Source organism: Thalia democratica, chromosome 5 (genome assembly GCF_965202585.1).
Source record: "Thalia democratica chromosome 5, ktThaDemo2.hap1.1, whole genome shotgun sequence".
NCBI lineage: Eukaryota > Metazoa > Chordata > Thaliacea > Salpida > Salpidae > Thalia > Thalia democratica.
In genome coordinates, this window is record NC_139169.1 from 23,736,568 (window position 1) to 23,759,547 (window position 22,980).

The window sequence follows — 22,980 nt, forward strand, 5'->3', positions numbered from 1 at the left end:
AAAAAAATTTTCATGTTTTACTAATAGAAAAAAAAATAAAAATATTTTTATAAAATTTTTAGGCCAAAATCACTTTAAATCTTATAGACTATTTTGTAGATTTAGAACAGGTTTTTAAATCCGCATTTGATGTTATAGTTAAAAATAATATAAGTTCAAAATAAAATTTTAACAAACTTACATAACTGCAATGGTTAAAAGCAAATAGTAAAACGTCTTTAAAAAAGAAGATTATACAAGTAAAGTTCAGTATTATAAACTTTTTAAGTGAAGTCATGTTGGAAAGAAGTCATGTTGGAATCACTATAACAACACTGATATACAGTCTGTAGTTTTGTAATAAGTAAATTAAAGTAGTTATTAAACACTTTTATTTTATAAACAATACATTATATGACAATTTTATGTAACTAAATTATTGATTAGGTTGAACACTAAAATCTTTCAAAAGTTAAATTCATGTTTAAGTATAATTGTATTTATAAAGTACTTTTTTATTTTTCTAATTAATAACCTATAAATATTTCATTGAAATTATTTCTAAAATTATTATTCATTAGACACTGCATATTTATTTTCTATTTATTTAGTTTTTAGTTCACATTTAGATTTTATTATCTTATAACATTGTATATTAGTTTCATATTTTTGATCACTAATTTAAACTTGTGTTGTTAAATGTTTTTTCAACTGAAATTATTAAACTGAATGTAATTTCATATTAAAAATAAGTTTGAATAAAAAAAATTAAAACTCTATTAGATTAATTTTTTTGTAGAAGGTAGTTTTTCTACCTATATTATTGATGCTGTAGTTATAGTTTTTATATCAAAACAGCTCTGTATTATTAAAGTACTAAGTTATTTGGAGATATAATATCACTTTGATCATGCAAAGAAGGTTAGTTGTTTAGAATAACGTATGCCATATTTTACAATAGTTTTTAAAATACTCTGTAGATTTAAAAAGCTTTATAACGAGAAGTATCCATCAGATTTTTTTTTGTTTTGCTAGCAATAGTCATATATTTTAATTAATTTACAATTGAAGTTTTTAATTTTCAACATAAAGATTAACCATTTTTAAGAAAGCTTCAAAGAAAGTATTTTAAAAACTCATCAATTTTAATAGATTGATATTTTTGAGTTTTTAGCTTGAGGCTTTCTTAAGGAACCTATTGAAGTCTAGGCTTTGCTATTTATTGTTAAGTTGTAACTTTATACTTTTTAATCAAACAATGTACAGTTTTTGATTTCTCTAAATATGTACAATTTCAAATTTAATTGGAGTCCAATAAATCAATCCAATAAACAATCCTAGTTTTAACTAATTTGTTTTTGGCAACCCCATATTAAACTTTTCTGTGTAAAATAAATATAAAAAACGTTTATTTAATACCATCTAGGACAAAATTTATACCGGATGACGTCATTAAAACTACGAATATAGTTGGTGAGGAGGAGGTTGTCCAAGGTGTTCAAATGACGCATGCGGAACTCCAGCGGGATCGAGCACCACAACAAGAAGCGGGTGGAACGTCCTTTTTCGTAACAGATCAGGTTAACAACGTATCTAGATCTTTCAAAAATAAACACGATAATGAACTTAAACAAAAACTTATAGATTTTATTAATAAAAAATTTTCAAAAGATGATTGGCATGACTTTTTGAATGTTTATAACATTATCGAAAAACAAGTATACAGTCTAGTTGATGAAAAATACAAAAGTTTCGACCGTTACGCTAAGCAAATTTTTATTGATCAATTAAACGACGATGCAAAACACCATTTAGCTAATAACTTATTTAAGGTTAAATTTAAACACAAGCGGGGAGATTCTTTTTTAATTAACTGGGAATTCAATGTAAAAAGGTTAGACTGCGCGGGGGTAATCTTACATCGCGTCAAGAAGGGTAAGGGCGAATTGTTATTTGTTTATTATAGAGATAAAAATAATAAAATTAGAATCAATTTCCCTATGGGAAAAATAGATTATAACGATAATAACAATCTAAAAAGAACTGCGGTAAGGGAACTTTTCGAGGAAACTAATTACGCTTGGCCTGAAGGAGTTAGATTAGAATTGTACCAAGATACTAGTTATTGCTTTACGGTAGATCAAAAAAACTTTAAAAAAAATCACAAATTCTATTTTTTCAAAAACTTCGAGCACGAAATTGACCATGAATTTAAGAAAGACAATGAAATTGAGGGTAGTTTATGGTTACAAGTTGATAAACTTAAAAAGTATTTTGCAAAGTCTGATGAAAAATATGATAACACATCAGGTCGTATCAATTTTATCAATGGAAGTGTTACAGTTAGGTCCTCTAGTTTAAAAAACATTAAAAATTTAAAAACTACTTTTTCTCAAGTATATTTTTCATACTCTGTTGAGAATTTTTTTTTGAGAGGTTCAGCGCTTAGAGATTGTATTTTTGATCCAAATTGCGATACAGGGCATGTTTCGCGTGACAACAGTGAATAAATTTAAGTTTCCTTCAGTTTCGCTTCTTCAGCTTAAGTTTTAGATTCAGATTCAGTTTATTTTATAAATTAATTGTGTTACTCATTTTGCAATTTTAGTTTAATCTTTTAGTTTTTGTAATCTTGTTACGTTTTCTTTTATATTTTTCGTTATATATTTGTGGTTTCATAAATTTAAATTCTAAAATTCTAATTCATTTATAATTTCAAAACTTAAATACAAAGAAGTTAAATTATTTTTTTCTTGATATGATTAGATTTAAGTTGGTTAAGACGTTTCGTAGCATAATGAGTTGTAAAACCACTTAAAATGACAAAATTGCATAAATGATATATAGAAAAATATAAAAAGTTACTGTTATATTAACGATCTAATTTAATAAAAAAAATTACTTCTTACAATTTAAATTCTTTAGGTTACATATTTTTAATCTAAGATTAAAGGGCATAAAAATACTACATAACTAAATTTAAGATAATAAATGAACTAATTACGTATACTATACTGCCGGGTAATGTTGTTACTACCTGTAATCTAGCTATAGGAGGCTTAGTATGGTGGATGATATTGGTGCTTTAGTAGATGATCGACTAAGACATATCAAACCCATTATAATAAAACAACATTAAAAAACTAAAAAAGCAAATGATATTAATAAAAAGAAAAAAAAGCAATATAAAAGAAAATAACAAACAAAAAGCAATAAAAACAAAGCAAAAATAAAAAAGAAAAAAAAAACGCAAACAAAAAAAAAATAAAAAAAGCAAAAAATAAAAGCAAAAAAAAAAAAACTGAATGAAAAAACCGTATAGCTTGAAGCCTTTTGAATGCTCAAGCTAATTAACTGCAAATGCAACCTAAAGAATTTAATTTGTATGTAAATAATTTATAAAGTCTAACTGTACGTTTAAAAATATATTGCAAGTTATTCACCTTTTCTGAATTTGTCATTTTCTTGTGATTTGAATTTTCACTAAGCGCCGAAACGTAGTGACCTCCTATGAGACAATTAAAAAAAAATTTGATGTAATTTTCCATACGATTTGCCAAATCGTTATTTTTTTCAGATTTTTAAAAAAATAATTCTTTAAAAGACAATGTGGCCTATATGACCGGGGAAACCCGGTGAACCCCCGCCACACGAAACAAAAAGGGGGTAACCCGCACCACGGCGCTGGCTTCACCGTAGCGGTGCGGTCCAGTAGCTGTTTTGTGGTGCGATTGCCTGACGGATGAGAAAAATTGAAACAATTTGATTTGCCTGTTGCAATCAAAGTTCAACGTCAGGAAATTGCACCTCAAAACAGTGAAGCTAACAGCGCCATCTTTTTTAATTTTAGACAAAGTTAATTGTTGATGTTTGTGTCATATAATGTTCATCTAAGATATTGATAGAAACGCTTTTATAAACGATTTATGATAATTTTGTGAACTATTGAAAAATACTTTTTTTTTTTGTCTAGTAGGTAACATTGATTCTAAAGTTTTTGAATTGCTTATATTTATGTTAATATAGTTTTTATGCAACAACTAGCAATATATATGTACCACTTTTAATTTGTTAAACTTCATTTCATGTTTAATAAAAACTTAATAAAAAAATTTAATCTTTAAAAGCTGAAGTTTAATCATTTTTTACACATTGATCAGGGTTTCAAGTTTTTTCAGGCTGCTTTTAAGGTTTAAAAAAAGATTTGAATTTTTTTAACAAGGAGAAAATGTAATTTGTATATACATGTCAAAACAAACTTCTTGTTAGTATAATTACATTTATTGGTTAAAAAAATATTTTAAACACATCTATGTATTTGCTATTTAGAATTCCCATCAATTTTTTGAACAGCTAACTTTATTCACAGCAAAACTTCAAAGTAGATATAAAAAGAGTTTTGAAAAAGAACAATAAGAAAATAGTGGGCAAACTCTAAAAATTTAAAAAGAAAATAGAAACACTAACAGGTGAGAAATTTTGTGTTTTATTAATTTTAGATAATATAAGTCGGTGTAATTTGTGTCGATAATCTATGTTATTCTTACAGATGCCTTTATTAATGATGTGTAATATTTGTCTAAAATATTTCAACAAGTTATCGTTTTTTTCTATTAGATAATAATAGATCAAAAGTTTTTTAATTGATAATAATTATGTAAAAGCATAGTTTTTTCAATTTTTATACAACTTTATACAAATTATATATATATGCTACTTTTAGTTTTTTAACTCATTTTAGTGTTAAAAAACAACCAAAATAAGAAGTTTGATAATATTTAAAAGCTGAAGCTAAAGTAAAATATAAGTTATATAGCACTTTTAAATGTTCTACTTATAATAAATTAGGTATACTATCAAAATCCACCCGCGTTCAAAATCCACCCAATTTTTAATTTTATTTCCTGTATTTATTATTTTATTTTATATACTTTTTGCTTTTTTTCATCAATTTTTTTATTTGTTTTTGACTATCACTGTTACCCCTAACCCTTACTTTCGATTGCTAAGCGGTTCCCGAATTTGACTGGGTGGATTTTGATCGCGGGTGGATTTTGCATGTGTTCCATAAATTTGTACTATTATTACGTCATAAGAGCCGGAGATAGCTTTTTAAACACAATTAAGTATACCCCATCGTGAGCATGAGTAGCTCAGTCGGTAGAGCGTTGGACTTTTAATTTAACGATCAGGGGTTCAAGTCCCGTGCTAGACTTTATATACTTTAAAACAGCCTAATAATTTAAAAAAGAAGATAAAATATAGTTAAAATACATCATAAAATAAGTTTCTTGATTTATAAACACCTTTATGGGTTTAAAAAACACTTGTTTTAAAAAATGATGTGCATATAAAATACATTAAAAATACTGTATGTTTACTTACCCTTTTGTTATCATTCACATCACTAGTTTTTATTTATATGACAAACAATTTTTTCCGAAATTGCTTATAACTGTTTCAGTTCTTATTTCATCAATTGTCAAAGCTAAAACATATTTAAGTTTATTGAGTGAACAAATTTTTCATGATATATGTTATGACATTTAAAACAAAAGTTATCAAGTTAGTCAAATTTTAAAAAATGTGAATGAACAAGTGTTTTAAGTTATAAATTTTTAATTATTTTCTCTATAATTGCAACAATATGAAAAATCGACAAAAAAAAATCACATTTTTGATATGTTTACGGATTAAGTACATACCTTTTAACAAATAGCTTTGTACCGCGTGAGCGGTAATTGTCTCTTTTTTTGAAAAAAACTTTTGGTAAAACATTATTTTTCCTGAAATCTTAAGCTTATGCTTTTTTAATTGTTCTAAATTGCCAAAATACTTAAAGCTTTTAAGGTTAAGGTTAATGTCCAAAGAAAAAATAGTTTATACTAAAAGTGTTTTGTAACAAGGTCTGAATTTTTAAGCCCTGACTTATTGGTTTCAGTCCTTTTTTTGGCCTGCTTATATCTGCCTCTCTCGTACTTTATAATCACAATATACAAAACCAAATCCATTGGATTCAGATTTTTTGGGCGCTTTGATGTCAGTACTTAAGTTTTCAAGTTTGAATATATATCAAAAAAGACAATTCAATTTAAAAGTCTAGTTAAGGATTATTAATATCAAATAGCAGCCTCAGATTTGGTTTGATATATTTGTAGTTTTAGAATCAACTGTTAAAAGAAAACCGAAAAAAAAACACCATAACAACTCAAAATGGTTTTATTCACTTTGAGTTACCAAAAAGTTTAAACAAGAATTATACTTTTATTATTACAAATAAAAGTTGTGCACAATTTAAAGAAAGTTTTATGGTGGCATTATTTGTTTTTAAAATAAAACACTGTAAATTTAAAAACAATGCTTAGACTAGTAAAATAAAATTTACATAAAAGATCAAAAAAAATTCAGCTATCAAAAGGTATAAGTTTTGAAGTTTCTAACAAAGGGAAAATTTGCATAAACATTAGGCGGGCTTATATGACCGCGCATAAACTAAGTTATGTTTTTATTTGTGACGTAAACAATCAAATAAGATTTTAGAAGAATATTAATTTTTCATTTGAATCATTTCTCTAGAAAACCTTGTGTTGTAAGTACATCTAGTTAACAGTATATTTTTTTTTGTTGACAATTTTTTCTTGTTCTTTTTTTACAATGCATGAATTATTATGAATTAATATGAAAACATCAATGAGCTAGTACATGTTGCAAGCTTTAGATGATATACGATCAACTTCTTTAAACAAATAATTTTGTCTGTTGAACATATGTGTTTTATCAACATCTTTTGATAAACAACTCTTTACTTTTTTCTGTTGAAATTTCAATCAGTTACATGTTTTTTTCTTCTTGTTGTAACTGTAACTACTTAGGTAGAAACTTATTTTTAAGTTCGGAGTTATGACTTCTTAGTATCAATATTTCTATTGAAACTTATGAAGCAATAATGTTATAAAACAGTTAAATTATTTTCACAGTTTCAAGCAATTTAACAGTAGTAAAGTTTGAATTCTTTGTTTCAATCTTACAAAATGCTTTCTAATTGTAATAAATTAACATCTTTGGACAAATAACTGTTTACTTTTGTGTGATGAAAATTTAAACAGTTACAAGTTGTGTTCTTCTATTGTAACTGTAACTATAGAGGTACAAACTTATTTTAAGCTTTTAGTTATTATTTATTACTATCAATATTTCTATTTAAACATGTAAAACAATAGCGTTAAAAAATACTTGAAATAATTTCAAAGTTTCAAGCAATCACAAGCATTAAAATTTCAAGCAACTACAAGTTGAACTATTTGATTTCTTTGTTTCCACCTTAGATAACTGTTATATATAGATATTTTCCAACTGTTACAAATTAACTCTTTTGAACTTACAATTGTTTCTAATTTTGAGATTGTATTTGCATATTTTTAGATGATTGCTTTATGCCTAGGTAGCTATTTTGAAATCCACTGTCTTTTTGCTTTAATTCTATATGATTTCTCTCATGAATACTTTATATTCAAGTATAGCTAGTTCAGGCTGTTTTAAGCATTTAAGAGTATAAATTAAACATAAGTATGACTTGATCAATTGTACTTTTGTTCAGTTTATATTGTTACTTGCTATTCATGTTAGATAAGAGATCGGTTTTAGTCAGTTAAAGTGAATTTTTAAAAATTGTTTACTATAATAATATTTTCACAATTTACGTGTGGTGGTAGGCATATGTATAAAAAAACAATTTAAAAACAATCTGTTTAATCAAATTAAGTCAACGAGTTTGCTATTCTTTTGCAATTTATTTATTACTACACTTTTAGGAACTGACCAAAAACCGGTGTTCTATCTGATTTGACTATTTATAACATGATGGCTAATAAAAAAGACTCGATTAAAAACTGTTGAAAATGTTCATTTTTCTTTTTTTGTTAACTTTGAAAATTATTTTTGAAGTGTAGAATTATCAAAATTTTTGGGAAATTCCTTAATGTGAAAGTATAATTAAGGAATTTCCCAAAAATTTTGATAATTCTACACTCCAAAAATAATTTTCAAAGTTAACAAAAAAAGAAAAATGAACATTTTCAACAGTTTTTAATCGAGTCTTTTTTATTAGCCATCATGTTATAAATAGTCAAATCAGATAGAACACCGGTTTGATACAGGAACTCTAAATAACCACATTTATAATAAAGTCGAAATTTTTGTTTTAGATCAGTAAAATTGGCTTATATTTATTATAAGGAAAACAGGGTTTAGCTTGGTATAGTTTTTAAGTGCAACTAGATCAGAAGATTATTATATATGTTACAAGAAGTGTATTTTACACGATAACCACACACCCGGCTATAGAGAAAAATAGTATTTGTGCAACATATAAATTTATATATAGATCTAAAAATAAGTTGCCAAATATTATACTAGTAACAAGGCAACTAGTATGAAAATATATTCATTTTTTTACAAATGAAAAATTTTGAAACTTTCAATTAACAACTTTACTAAGCGATAAGCAGCCTAGGATTATGACGGTGATAATACATTTAGTTTCTTTTAATATTCAGGTAGGGATTTAAAACAATTTATTAAAGACATACTCATAGTCGTTAAGTTGAATTATACTATCCTTATATAAACTTGTACTAAACTTAACTGTATCTAACTGGTGTACGAATTGAACGGCTCTTTAAACCAATTATTTTATGCGCTTTATGTTTTCATTAAAAAAACTGTTATTGGGCTTAAACTCAAGACATTATAACAACTAAATAAAGGAAAGTTACTAAATAATAGATCTATCAAATATTAAAACTTTTTTCACTACACCCAAGCATTAATTTTCTGTCTTAATCTATTTAATTATGACAAAGTAAACACAATTTAAATGCAAAAAGTTTATTCAAATGTTTATATAAATAAGTTATCTGATCCGCACTGATTCTGTTTCTGATTCTTTTCATCGTTCCGTCTCCGGCTGTGATCTCATTCTGTTTGAAAAAAATATTTAGCTTTTACTAACAAACTTATCTACTAACGCTACACTTCATTCACATTTTAATCATGCAGTTTATCATTAACTATTTAAACATTGCCTTTAATCTATTAATCATTTGAGCATATCTCAGGGTTGTCAAAAATTTTTTCATGTTTTGAAAATACAATTTTTTTTTTCCACCTTGAGTATGACATAAATTTCAAGGTAAGGAATTCGTTAAATTTAATAACGTTAATGAGGAGATACTGTAATGCTACTTTGAATGTGGTTTATAAAAATTTAAGTGATGATGTCAAATAAAAACTATTGTATAACAAAGACTTCAGAAATTCATTGTTTTTTCGTAAGAATTGATGATAAAAATTCCAGTAATTTTTGTTCAATTTCTAGATGGTTTTTAGCTAACCCTGATAGATGTGTTTCGCAATAGTTATGTGATCAAAATGGATATTTGTTTAATTTAAAATAATAAAACCGAGCTTTTTAAAATTAGCATAAAATTGAGCATCAAACAATTATGGACTTTATTTTGTTCTGTTTATGGTTTGGCAATAAAATACCTAAGAAACTGGTACAAAATGGTTACTTTACAGTAATAAAATACAATAAAAATGTTCAAAGTTTGTTAAATTAGTTACTAAGAAGTAGGTCAATAGTGATATATATTTAAGGTAAACTTTGAAAACGCTTCCTAAAATACATATGTTCAAAAAATAATCAAGGAAGTTGTTACAAAATGTATTATTACACGACTTTATAACAACATTTCAGAAAACAATTCACAAGCAAGATGACCACTTTATTTAGATAATATATCATCATGTTTGTATTACTTTTTTTTAAAATCGATCAACTTTATTATTGACTAGCATTAGTTAACTAAATAGGACTATTTATTATCCTCAGAACTTGTAAAACTAAGAGATTTATGTTTTTAAATTTGTGTTAAGGTGTTTTATAAACTACTTGTTATTACAACATGGCTTCTTGTTTGGTAAACTTATTCACTATAAGTTTAAAAACAATTACAAGTTCAAACGAATGATTTTCAAACATACTATGTAGAAATTACCTTGCGGATGATGCATTCAAAGTGGGAAGAGGAATTGACTCGTAAAGGCCAATCACTCTGGGGATCTGTCTACTGACCTTCACTCAAAGAGAGAGCTTCATGGAAATCCTGTTTAAAAGATTCAATTTAAAAATATTCTTACTATCAGATGTAAGCCCTAATACATAAACCTATCATTTACTTTTATCTGATGACTAATATTTTTATTACTTTCAGCGCTTTAATTCATATATTAAAAAAATAGGAAAAAATGTTTTATAAATTCGTAGTAATGAGTCTAATTTGGGGTGAAAGGTATGATTTTTAACTGCAACAAACTGGTTTGTTTTGGTTTGAATAATTAAATATTTACTTTAAAAACTTAAGTTACTCTACAAAAAATACAAATAATGTGTAAACTTAATCTTGGCATATACCTCTCTTAAAACTTATTTCATAAATTTAAACAACTTTAAAAAATTATAAAGAGATAAAGTATACACATCAACTTGATCCATAAAATACTAAACTAACTGCATAACTATAAAGAACTTAACTATTTACTTAAACAAAAAACACTTAGATTTTAAAATTATGCTAGATAAACTTTTGTGTATATATCAGTTTCACTATGGAAGTGTCCTTGCTACAGATTATCAATACTAAAAAGCTTACAAAATCTGCTTGTTAAAGTAGGGTACTTGTTCAATATGTTAATAGAAATTTTTTGCAGTTTTATAAAGGATATTTTATTTCGAAAGCAAAGTTATTGGATTCTATTAGCAAATTTCTATCGTGACGTAACTATAGTGGTAGGATGGAGCTGATTTTCATTTCTACTGATACTGACGTCGTTCAAAGGACGCATACAAATTTTCATCAACAATAATCGAGTTACTTTGCTGAAATCGTGTTCCAATTTTATTTTTACAATTTCCACTGTGAGGAGTTTTTTATCTTAACTTATACCAGGTGAAGGCATTGGAAATAAAGTTAAATATTTTTGTAAATTTCTAGGAAAATTTTGGAATTTTTTTCTGACTTCAAAGGACTTTTAATTAATTTTTACCGTTTGAAGGCTTTGGAAAACAAGGAATTTTGTAAAATTAAAATGACATAATCTGACTTTTTTTTTAATTTTATCAAATTTCCTGCCTTTTCCTGACTTTTTTAAAACCCCCCATTTTTTCCTGATTTTTTTCTTTTTTTTTAATTTCTCCTGACTTTTCCTGATTTCCTGACTTTTCCTGACCGAGTGGCAACCCTGGTGCTAGATTAAAAAAAAAATTCATTTTGCTTTTTAATTTTAGTGGCAAACTTGCTAATATTTTAGGAAACAATAATTTTTTAGTGGTAAGTTGTCATCAAGCTTATTTATAATATTTTGTATAAAATTGTGGATGGGTAAAAATAATCAAGTATGGTCTTCTATTTAATTTAATCATAGCCTTTTGTTGATTTCTATTATTTTAAAATTAAAAAACGTTGAGTTTAAGAAAAACATTGGAATACAAATAAGTTTTCTTTTGGCCAAACTTTAACATTTAAAACCATCACAATACTCAAAGTGATGTACTAACAAAGTGAGCAAATCTAACTTTGTTGTAACAATATTTTAAATATTTAATTAATTATTTAATAAATTAGTTCGCATCCTAAAAAACATTCTTAGCTTATGTTCATTAGTCTTTAAAACAAGTTTAAAGTTTTTTTGTTAAATTTTACTTTTTACTTGTAATGACCACACTAATTTTTATGTTAAATGAAAAATGATAATGATAAATATACTTAATATTAACAATAATGATAATTTTTACTTGCAATTATTTGAACATTCTGTTGAGTTAAAAGCAATACTAGATTCTATTCCAGTTATTAGGTCAAAAATGAACATTAATTATAAACTACATCACTTATAAACATCACTGAATGAGTTTAATTCAATTTAGATAACATTGTCACCTTTACTTTCTCTAAATTTAACTTTTTATGATTTATTGTAGCTATTAGTACAAAAGCAAGAACTATAACATATTTACCTTGTTACTGCCCTAAGTGAGCAGTTAGAGACCTTCCTGGGTTGAGGTCCAGTTGTTGTGTGCTTACAGATGATTCATGTGCATCATTGCTCAAAATTTCCTCAAGACCCTTGCACATTCTAAAGTTGTAAAAACCTGTCAACACATATAAAATGTAGAAAAAATAACAAGTTATAATCAACACTTGTAACCTTAAAACTTTAATTTGTAAATTACTTATATAAACATAAAAGGTGTTAAAGCAATAAAAGAGACAAACAATTTTGTTTTTTTTTAATACTACGGCTTATCTATGACAGGCTTTTGAAGCATTGAAGCCAATCTAATCTGAGTGACTTAAAACTTATCAATTAGCCTTATGTTAAATTAAAAACAATAAATAGTGAAAAAATTATGTTAGTCAAGTAGTAATATTTAATTACTCAAGAAAAATAAAGACTTGTTATACTGAAGTACACAAAAAAATACCAAATGTATTAACATGGTATTAATACCAGTCTGGATATTTCTTAAAATATTTCCAATGCACCACATAATTTAAATTTCCAAAACATAATGATTATTTATACAAATTATATTATACTTGTGAAAAAAAAACTTTAGTTTTTGGATGTCATATACTTGAAAATTTAAATACATAATATAGTTTACATAAACCAATAATAATGGGGACTTTATTATTTTACACTATCTTATTAAAACAAAAAGTTTTTTCACTCTTTAAAAGACTTTTTATTAGAACTTTTAACAAATAAAAACTAGCTCTGAGAACTAAAAAAAAGCCAACTCATGCAATAATTAGTAGAATACTTACCAAGTCAGAGCTAGTCTCAAAAGGAAACAATTAAAATATAATATGATGAGAAAAAATAAAAAACAAAGTACATTCCAACCATTATTAATGGATGATTGTTTAAATATGGTGACAAATATTTGGAAGGATATTTACAGAAAAACATATGATGTACTTTTCTATTATAAAACTGATATGAACTAGCAAACTATATTAAATTTACTGCATTTCATTAGGCTTGTCACTTTTTTCAATTCTATTTTTGCACTTTAAAATTTGCCGCAATGGAACTCTATTTCAAAATAAATTTTTATTTACCATCTGACTTTTAAGTCAAAAAGTTATTTATTATACCCAATCAAACTTTGCACACAAATAGTTTAGTTATATGATAGTAAATAATACTTAATTTTTCTTTAAAACTTTGTAGGAATTATTTATATTGTCATGATATTTAGAACAGCACAACCAAACTAAAAACAAGATTATATTAAGGAACATATGTGTTGTATAGGAGCTTTTGATATATTAAATTGCAATAAAATCAAAATTTACCTTTATTATAGCTGCTAGGATTGAACCACTTCACACTTTTTAGGTGGGCAAACATCTGCAATACAATATAGTACAACTTGATGAATAGCATAAATTATAATTCAATTACATTTAGCTAAACTTTACATTATGTTTTGCTACCAATTTAAATAAAATAGTCATGTAGACCAACAATTTAGTTTGGAAACTAGGGTCAAATATTGGTTGTTTAATCAGGCTATTTAGTATTAGGTTGAAGGTTAATTCACCAGTACAAGGATTTATTTATCTTTTACTGATTTAGATATGTTCTTGGGGTTGTTTAAACAGTGTTGTTTATTCAACCCTGTACACTTCAAATACCTATATATAGAATTGTTCCCAATCATAGTTAGAAATGAGTGTCTTTAAATATTACTTTAAATCTAAAAATAACAAAATATACAACTTTTACAAACTTTGGTTAGTAGTAGAAGTGTCCATCTTCTCCAAACTAATGCTGACTTGGAAACTTTTACTTTAAAATTATAGAGTGTGATATAATAACAACATTTATTAGATCATGTTGTTTGTCAAAGGAGAAACTATACAACTATGATATGTATAATTTAAGTTTCTACAATTTGGCTGTTTACCAACCTTAGTGGTTTACCATAATTTTTTTTACTATCAGTGTTTATTATGACCAGGGCCTAAGTCATTATTGGTAAACTATAAAACTATTATTTAAAATTAAAAGAAAAAACTAAAACGCTTAATCAATGTAATAAACAATTTAAAATTTAACGAGAAAAACTAATACGTTTAATCAATGTAAACAAAGTTTTTAACTTAAAGAAAAAACTAACACGTTTAATTAATGTAAACAACAATTTAAAATTTGAAGAAAAATCCTAAGATGTTTAATCAAAGTTAACAACAATTTAAACTTACGTTATTTTTAGAAAAAAATAGTTTATCGGTTAATTGCTTAAAGTTTATTTTAATTTGCATATTTTAGCTTATTTCGTATTTTTATAGTTTATATGTTGTTTTCTAAAATAAGGCTTTAAAGAACTTTATACTTCTTTCTACTTCATTTTAAAAGAAGTCTATAATTTACCACGTTTTTTTAAAGACAAATAAGTCCTTATTTATTGGAATTTATTAAAGTTCAACGCAACAGTTGTGTTGTTTTCTTAAATTGTTTTATAAGTTGTTACGTATGTTTTATTTTTTTAATTGCATTGTAATAATAGTTACAATTATAATTATACAATAATTTATGTGTGTTGTTTAATTACAAAATAGATCATGAGAGTAAAATGGCCAAAAAATAAAAGCCAATCAAACACCAGGGCTAGATTTAACTTTAATACTTAACTGAACTATGTCGCTAAAACTAATAATGCGAAGACTAAAATATTTTTTTGTGTAATCTGAAAATTTCGTTCACCCCTAAATGAGGTTCATGTACCCTAAACGTTTCGTGCACGCGAAAAAAAATTGTGTACACTATCGTGCACCAGTTTATTTTGAAGTAATTTTGTGTGCAAACTGTAATGATTTTTTTTATAATTTACTTTGATTAGCTAATTAGTTATAAAATACATTTAGTAAACTTTATTTAGATAAATAAATTTATTAAATTTTATTTATTGTTTTAAGACTAATTAAAACATAAAAAAAAAACTCACTGGAAAATTGTGTAATTTTTGCCGATAAAAACAACCAGCAAAAAACCGGTCTTCAGAGGACAGAAAATTTTGGAGATGTTTTGGAAATGTATTTCTCCTCATATAAACTGATGCAGAAAAGTTAGAAAGTTATATATTTAGTGAGAGAAAAATCGTTTGAATTTCTAAAATAAATTTTAAACAAACAAAGATAGCAGGCAGTTCTATAAGAAAAACTTTTTACATTGTAAGTTAATTGTTTAACTGAGTATAAAGGAGAAGACAAAAGTATTTTAAACACTTTTGTTTTTGGTATATAACAAAAAGAATTGGTGTTTATTAAGTTTGTGTTATCTAAACGACTGCGACTAAAAATAACAAGCATTAATAAAAAAATAAATATAAAATTTATTAAACAATAGTTGTAATTTATTTACTTTTTTGACAATGCTTTACGGTGAATAAACTGTCTACGGCATTTCAAATGCTTTTAAAAGTCTTAAACTTTCTTAAACTTCAAAAAAATTCAAAATTTTTTTACTTAAGCCAGTGTTCAGTACCCTTTTTAAGAAACCATCGAAAAGTTTGTGCAAATAAAAATTAAAACAATCATTTATTAACTAAATAACTATAAATGCTCTGTATTTAGTTTATATTCAAATAAAGTTATGTTAAAGCTTAAACTTAAGGTTTAAAATTTTATAACCTTAAACTAAGTAATGAAAAGTAGATTTTCTAGGTGTGATTTAAGTTTTGATTGAAAAAAACTTTAAGTATTTTCACTGTTTCAATATTTCACGTTCCTGAAATATTTAAATAAAAAGGTACAACCATTTTTTTTTAAATCATGGTGGTTTTTAAGTTTAAAAAAAATTTCATGTTTTACTAATAGAAAAAAAAAATATATTTTAATAAAATTTTTAGGCCAAAATCACTTTAAATCTTATAGACTATTTTGTAGATTTAGAACAGGTTTTTAAATCCGCATTTGATGTTATAGTTAAAAATAATATAAGTTCAAAATAAAATTTTAACAAACTTACATAACTGCAATGGTTAAAAGCAAATAGTAAAACGTCTTTAAAAAAGAAGATTATACAAGTAAAGTTCAGTATTATAAACTTTTTAAGTGAAGTCATGTTGGAAAGAAGTCATGTTGGAATCACTATAACAACACTGATATACAGTCTGTAGTTTTGTAATAAGTAAATTAAAGTAGTTATTAAACACTTTTATTTTATAAACAATACATTATATGACAATTTTATGTAACTAAATTATTGATTAGGTTGAACACTAAAATCTTTCAAAAGTTAAATTCATGTTTAAGTATAATTGTATTTATAAAGTACTTTTTTATTTTTCTAAACAATAACCTATAAATATTTCATTGAAATTATTTCTAAAATTATTATTAATTAGACACTGCATATTTATTTTCTATTTATTTAGTTTTTAGTTCACATTTAGATTTTATTATCTTATAACATTGTATATTAGTTTCATATTTTTGATCATTAATTTAAACTTGTGTTGTTAAATGTTTTTTCAACTGAAATTATTAAACTGAATGTAATTTCATATTAAAAATAAGTTTGAATAAAAAAAATTAAAACTCTATTAGATTAATTTTTTTGTAGAAGGTAGTTTTTCTACCTATATTATTGATGCTGTAGTTATAGTTTTTATATCAAAACAGCTCTGTATTATTAAAGTACTAAGTTATTTGGAGATATAATATCACTTTGATCATGCAAAGAAGGTTAGTTGTTTAGAATAACGTATGCCATATTTTACAATAGTTTTTAAAATACTCTGTAGATTTAAAAAGCTTTATAACGAGAAGTATCCATCAGATTTTTTTTTGTTTTGCTAGCAATAGTCATATATTTTAATTAATTTACAATTGAAGTTTTTAATTTTCAACATAAAGATTAACCATTTTTAAGAAAGCTTCAAAGAAAATATTTTAAAAACTCATCAATTTTAATAGATTGATATTTTTGAGTTTTTAGCTTGAGGCTTTCTTAAGGAACCTATTGAAGTCTAGGCTTTGCTATTTATTGTTAAGTTGTAACTTTATACTTTTTAATCAAACAATGTACAGTTTTTGATTTCTCTAAATATGTACAATTTCAAATTTAATTGGAGTCCAATAAATCAATCCAATAAACAATCCTAGTTTTAACTAATTTGTTTTTGGCAACCCCATATTAAACTTTTCTGTGTAAAATAAATATAAAAAACGTTTATTTAATACCATCTAGGACAAAATTTATACCGGATGACGTCATTAAAACTACGAATATAGTTGGTGAGGAGGAGGTTGTCCAAGGTGTTCAAATGACGCATGCGGAACTCCAGCGGGATCGAGCACCACAACAAGAAGCGGGTGGAACGTCCTTTTTCGTAACAGATCAGGTTAACAACGTATCTAGATCTTTCAAAAATAAACACGATAATGAACTTAAACAAAAACTTATAGATTTTATTAATAAAAAATTTTCAAAAGATGATTGGCATGACTTTTTGAATGTTTATAACATTATCGAAAAACAAGTATACAGTCTAGTTGATGAAAAATACAAAAGTTTCGACCGTTACGCTAAGCAAATTTTTATTGATCAATTAAACGACGATGCAAAACACCATTTAGCTAATAACTTATTTAAGGTTAAATTTAAACACAAGCGGGGAGATTCTTTTTTAATTAACTGGGAATTCAATGTAAAAAGGTTAGACTGCGCGGGGGTAATCTTACATCGCGTCAAGAAGGGTAAGGGCGAATTGTTATTTGTTTATTATAGAGATAAAAATAATAAAATTAGAATCAATTTCCCTATGGGAAAAATAGATTATAACGATAATAACAATCTAAAAAGAACTGCGGTAAGGGAACTTTTCGAGGAAACTAATTACGCTTGGCCTGAAGGAGTTAGATTAGAATTGTACCAAGATACTAGTTATTGCTTTACGGTAGATCAAAAAAACTTTAAAAAAAATCACAAATTCTATTTTTTCAAAAATTTCGAGCACGAAATTAACCATGAATTTAAGAAAGACAATGAAATTGAGGGTAGTTTATGGTTACAAGTTGATAAACTTAAAAAGTATTTTGCAAAGTCTGATGAAAAATATGATAACACATCAGGTCGTATCAATTTTATCAATGGAAGTGTTACAGTTAGGTCCTCTAGTTTAAAAAACATTAAAAATTTAAAAACTACTTTTTCTCAAGTATATTTTTCATACTCTGTTGAGAATTTTTTTTTGAGAGGTTCAGCGCTTAGAGATTGTATTTTTGATCCAAATTGCGATACAGGGCATGTTTCGCGTGACAACAGTGAATAAATTTAAGTTTCCTTCAGTTTCGCTTCTTCAGCTTAAGTTTTAGATTCAGATTCAGTTTATTTTATAAATTAATTGTGTTACTCATTTTGCAATTTTAGTTTAATCTTTTAGTTTTTGTAATCTTGTTACGTTTTCTTTTATATTTTTCGTTATATATTTGTGGTTTCATAAATTTAAATTCTAAAATTCTAATTCATTTATAATTTCAAAACTTAAATACAAAGAAGTTAAATTATTTTTTTCTTGATATGATTAGATTTAAGTTGGTTAAGACGTTTCGTAGCATAATGAGTTGTAAAACCACTTAAAATGACAAAATTGCATAAATGATATATAGAAAAATATAAAAAGTTACTGTTATATTAACGATCTAATTTAATAAAAAAAATTACTTCTTACAATTTAAATTCTTTAGGTTACATATTTTTAATCTAAGATTAAAGGGCATAAAAATACTACATAACTAAATTTAAGATAATAAATGAACTAATTACGTATACTATACTGCCGGGTAATGTTGTTACTACCTGTAATCTAGCTATAGGAGGCTTAGTATGGTGGATGATATTGGTGCTTAAGTAGATGATCGACTAAGACATATCAAACCCATTATAATAAAACAACATTAAAAAACTAAAAAAGCAAATGATATTAATAAAAAGAAAAAAAAGCAATATAAAAGAAAATAACAAACAAAAAGCAATAAAAACAAAGCAAAAATAAAAAAGAAAAAAAAAACGCAAACAAAAAAAAAATAAAAAAAGCAAAAAATAAAAGCAAAAAAAAAAAAACTGAAAACAAACGTAAACAAAAAAAAAAAAAAAGAGAATAGAAAAATACAAAAGTAATAGAAAAAAATGTTGTTTTAACGTTAATATAAAAAGTACGTTATTTGTTTATTTATTGTAATATTTAACCATAATTTTTATGCCCTAAATACCGTATAGCTTGAAGCCTTTTGAATGCTCAAGCTAATTAACTGCAAATGCAACCTAAAGAATTTAATTTGTATGTAAATAATTTATAAAGTCTAACTGTACGTTTAAAAATATATTGCAAGTTATTCACCTTTTCTGAATTTGTCATTTTCTTGTGATTTGAATTTTCACTAAGCGCCGAAACGTAGTGACCTCCTATGAGACAATTAAAAAAAAATTTGATGTAATTCTCCATACGATTTGCCAAATCGTTATTTTTTTCAGATTTTTAAAAAAATAATTCTTTAAAAGACAATGTGGCCTATATGACCGGGGAAACCCGGTGAACCCCCGCCACACGAAACAAAAAGGGGGTAACCCGCACCACGGCGCTGGCTTCACCGTAGCGGTGCGGTCCAGTAGCTGTTTTGTGGTGCGATTGCCTGACGGATGAGAAAAATTGAAACAATTTGATTTGCCTGTTGCAATCAAAGTTCAACGTCAGGAAATTGCACCTCAAAACAGTGAAGCTAACAGCGCCATCTTTTTTAATTTTAGACAAAGTTAATTGTTGATGTTTGTGTCATATAATGTTCATCTAAGATATTGATAGAAACGCTTTTATAAACGATTTATGATAATTTTGTGAACTATTGAAAAATACTTTTTTTTTTGTCTAGTAGGTAACATTGATTCTAAAGTTTTTGAATTGCTTATATTTATGTTAATATAGTTTTTATGCAACAACTAGCAATATATATGTACCACTTTTAATTTGTTAAACTTCATTTCATGTTTAATAAAAACTTAATAAAAAAGTTTAATCTTTAAAAGCTGAAGTTTAATCATTTTTTACACATTGATCAGGGTTTCAAGTTTTTTCAGGCTGCTTTTAAGGTTTAAAAAAAGATTTGAATTTTTTTAACAAGGAGAAAATGTAATTTGTATATACATGTCAAAACAAACTTCTTGTTAGTATAATTACATTTATTGGTTAAAAAAATATTTTAAACACATCTATGTATTTGCTATTTAGAATTCCCATCAATTTTTTGAACAGCTAACTTTATTCACAGCAAAACTTCAAAGTAGATATAAAAAGAGTTTTGAAAAAGAACAATAAGAAAATAGTGGGCAAACTCTAAAAATTTAAAAAGAAAATAGAAACACTAACAGGTGAGAAATTTTGTGTTTTATTAATTTTAGATAATATAAGTCGGTGTAATTTGTGTCGATAATCTATGTTATTCTTACAGATGCCTTTATTAATGATGTGTAATATTTGTCTAAAATATTTCAACAAGTTATCGTTTTTTTCTATTAGATAATAATAGATCAAAAGTTTTTTAATTGATAATAATTATGTAAAAGCATAGTTTTTTCAATTTTTATACAACTTTATACAAATTATATATATATGCTACTTTTAGTTTTTTAACTCATTTTAGTGTTAAAAAACAACCAAAATAAGAAGTTTGATAATATTTAAAAGCTGAAGCTAAAGTAAAATATAAATTATATAGCACTTTTAAATGTTCTATTTATAATAAATTAGGTATACTATCAAAATCCACCCGCGTTCAAAATCCACCCAATTTTTAATTTTATTTCCTGTATTTATTATTTTATTTTATATACTTTTTGCTTTTTTTCATCAATTTTTTTATTTGTTTTTGACTATCACTGTTACCCCTAACCCTTACTTTCGATTGCTAAGCGGTTCCCGAATTTGACTGGGTGGATTTTGATCGCGGGTGGATTTTGCATGTGTTCCATAAATTTGTACTATTATTACGTCATAAGAGCCGGAGATAGCTTTTTAAACACAATTAAGTATACCCCATCGTGAGCATGAGTAGCTCAGTCGGTAGAGCGTTGGACTTTTAATTTAACGATCAGGGGTTCAAGTCCCGTGCTAGACTTTATATACTTTAAAACAGCCTAATAATTTAAAAAAGAAGATAAAATATAGTTAAAATACATCATAAAATAAGTTTCTTGATTTATAAACACCTTTATGGGTTTAAAAAACACTTGTTTTAAAAAATGATGTGCATATAAAATACATTAAAAATACTGTATGTTTACTTACCCTTTTGTTATCATTCACATCACTAGTTTTTATTTATATGACAAACAATTTTTTCCGAAATTGCTTATAACTGTTTCAGTTCTTATTTCATCAATTGTCAAAGCTAAAACATATTTAAGTTTATTGAGTGAACAAATTTTTCATGATATATGTTATGACATTTAAAACAAAAGTTATCAAGTTAGTCAATTTTTAAAAAATGTGAATGAACAAGTGTTTTAAGTTACAAATTTTTAATTATTTTCTCTATAATTGCAACAATATGAAAAATCGACAAAAAAAAATCACATTTTTGATATGTTTACGGATTAAGTACATACCTTTTAACAGATAGCTTTGTACCGCGTGAGCGGTAATTGTCTCTTTTTTTGAAAAAAACTTTTTGTAAAACATTATTTTTCCTGAAATCTTAAGCTTATGCTTTTTTAATTGTTCTAAATTGCCAAAATACTTAAAGCTTTTAAGGTTAAGGTTAATGTCAAAAGAAAAAATAGTTTATACTAAAAGTGTTTTGTAACAAGGTCTGAATTTTTAAGCCCTGACTTATTGGTTTCAGTCCTTTTTTTGGCCTGCTTATATCTGCCTCTCTCGTACTTTATAATCACAATATACAAAACCAAATCCATTGGATTCAGATTTTTTGGGCGCTTTGATGTCAGTACTTAAGTTTTCAAGTTTGAATATATATCAAAAAAGACAATTCAATTTAAAAGTCTAGTTAAGGATTATTAATATCAAATAGCAGCCTCAGATTTGGTTTGATATATTTGTAGTTTTAGAATCAACTGTTAAAAGAAAACCGAAAAAAAAACACCATAACAACTCAAAATGGTTTTATTCACTTTCAGTTACCAAAAAGTTTAAACAAGAATTATACTTTTATTATTACAAATAAAAGTTGTGCACAATTTAAAGAAAGTTTTATGGTGGCATTATTTGTTTTTAAAATAAAACACTGTAAATTTAAAAACAATGCTTAGACTAGTAAAATAAAATTTACATAAAAGATCAAAAAAAATTCAGCTATCAAAAGGTATAAGTTTTGAAGTTTCTAACAAAGGGAAAATTTGCATAAACATTAGGCGGGCTTATATGACCGCGCATAAACTAAATTATGTTTTTATTTGTGACGTAAACAATCAAATAAGATTTTAGAAGAATATTAATTTTTCATTTGAATCATTTCTCTAGAAAACCTTGTGTTGTAAGTACATCTAGTTAACAGTATATTTTTTTTTGTTGACAATTTTTTCTTGTTCTTTTTTTACAATGCATGAATTATTATGAATTAATATGAAAACATCAATGAGCTAGTACATGTTGCAAGCTTTAGATGATATACGATCAACTTCTTTAAACAAATAATTTTGTCTGTTGAACATATGTGTTTTATCAACATCTTTTGATAAACAACTCTTTACTTTTTTCTGTTGAAATTTCAATCAGTTACATGTTTTTTTCTTCTTGTTGTAACTGTAACTACTTAGGTAGAAACTTATTTTTAAGTTCGGAGTTATGACTTCTTAGTATCAATATTTCTATTGAAACTTATGAAGCAATAATGTTATAAAACAGTTAAATTA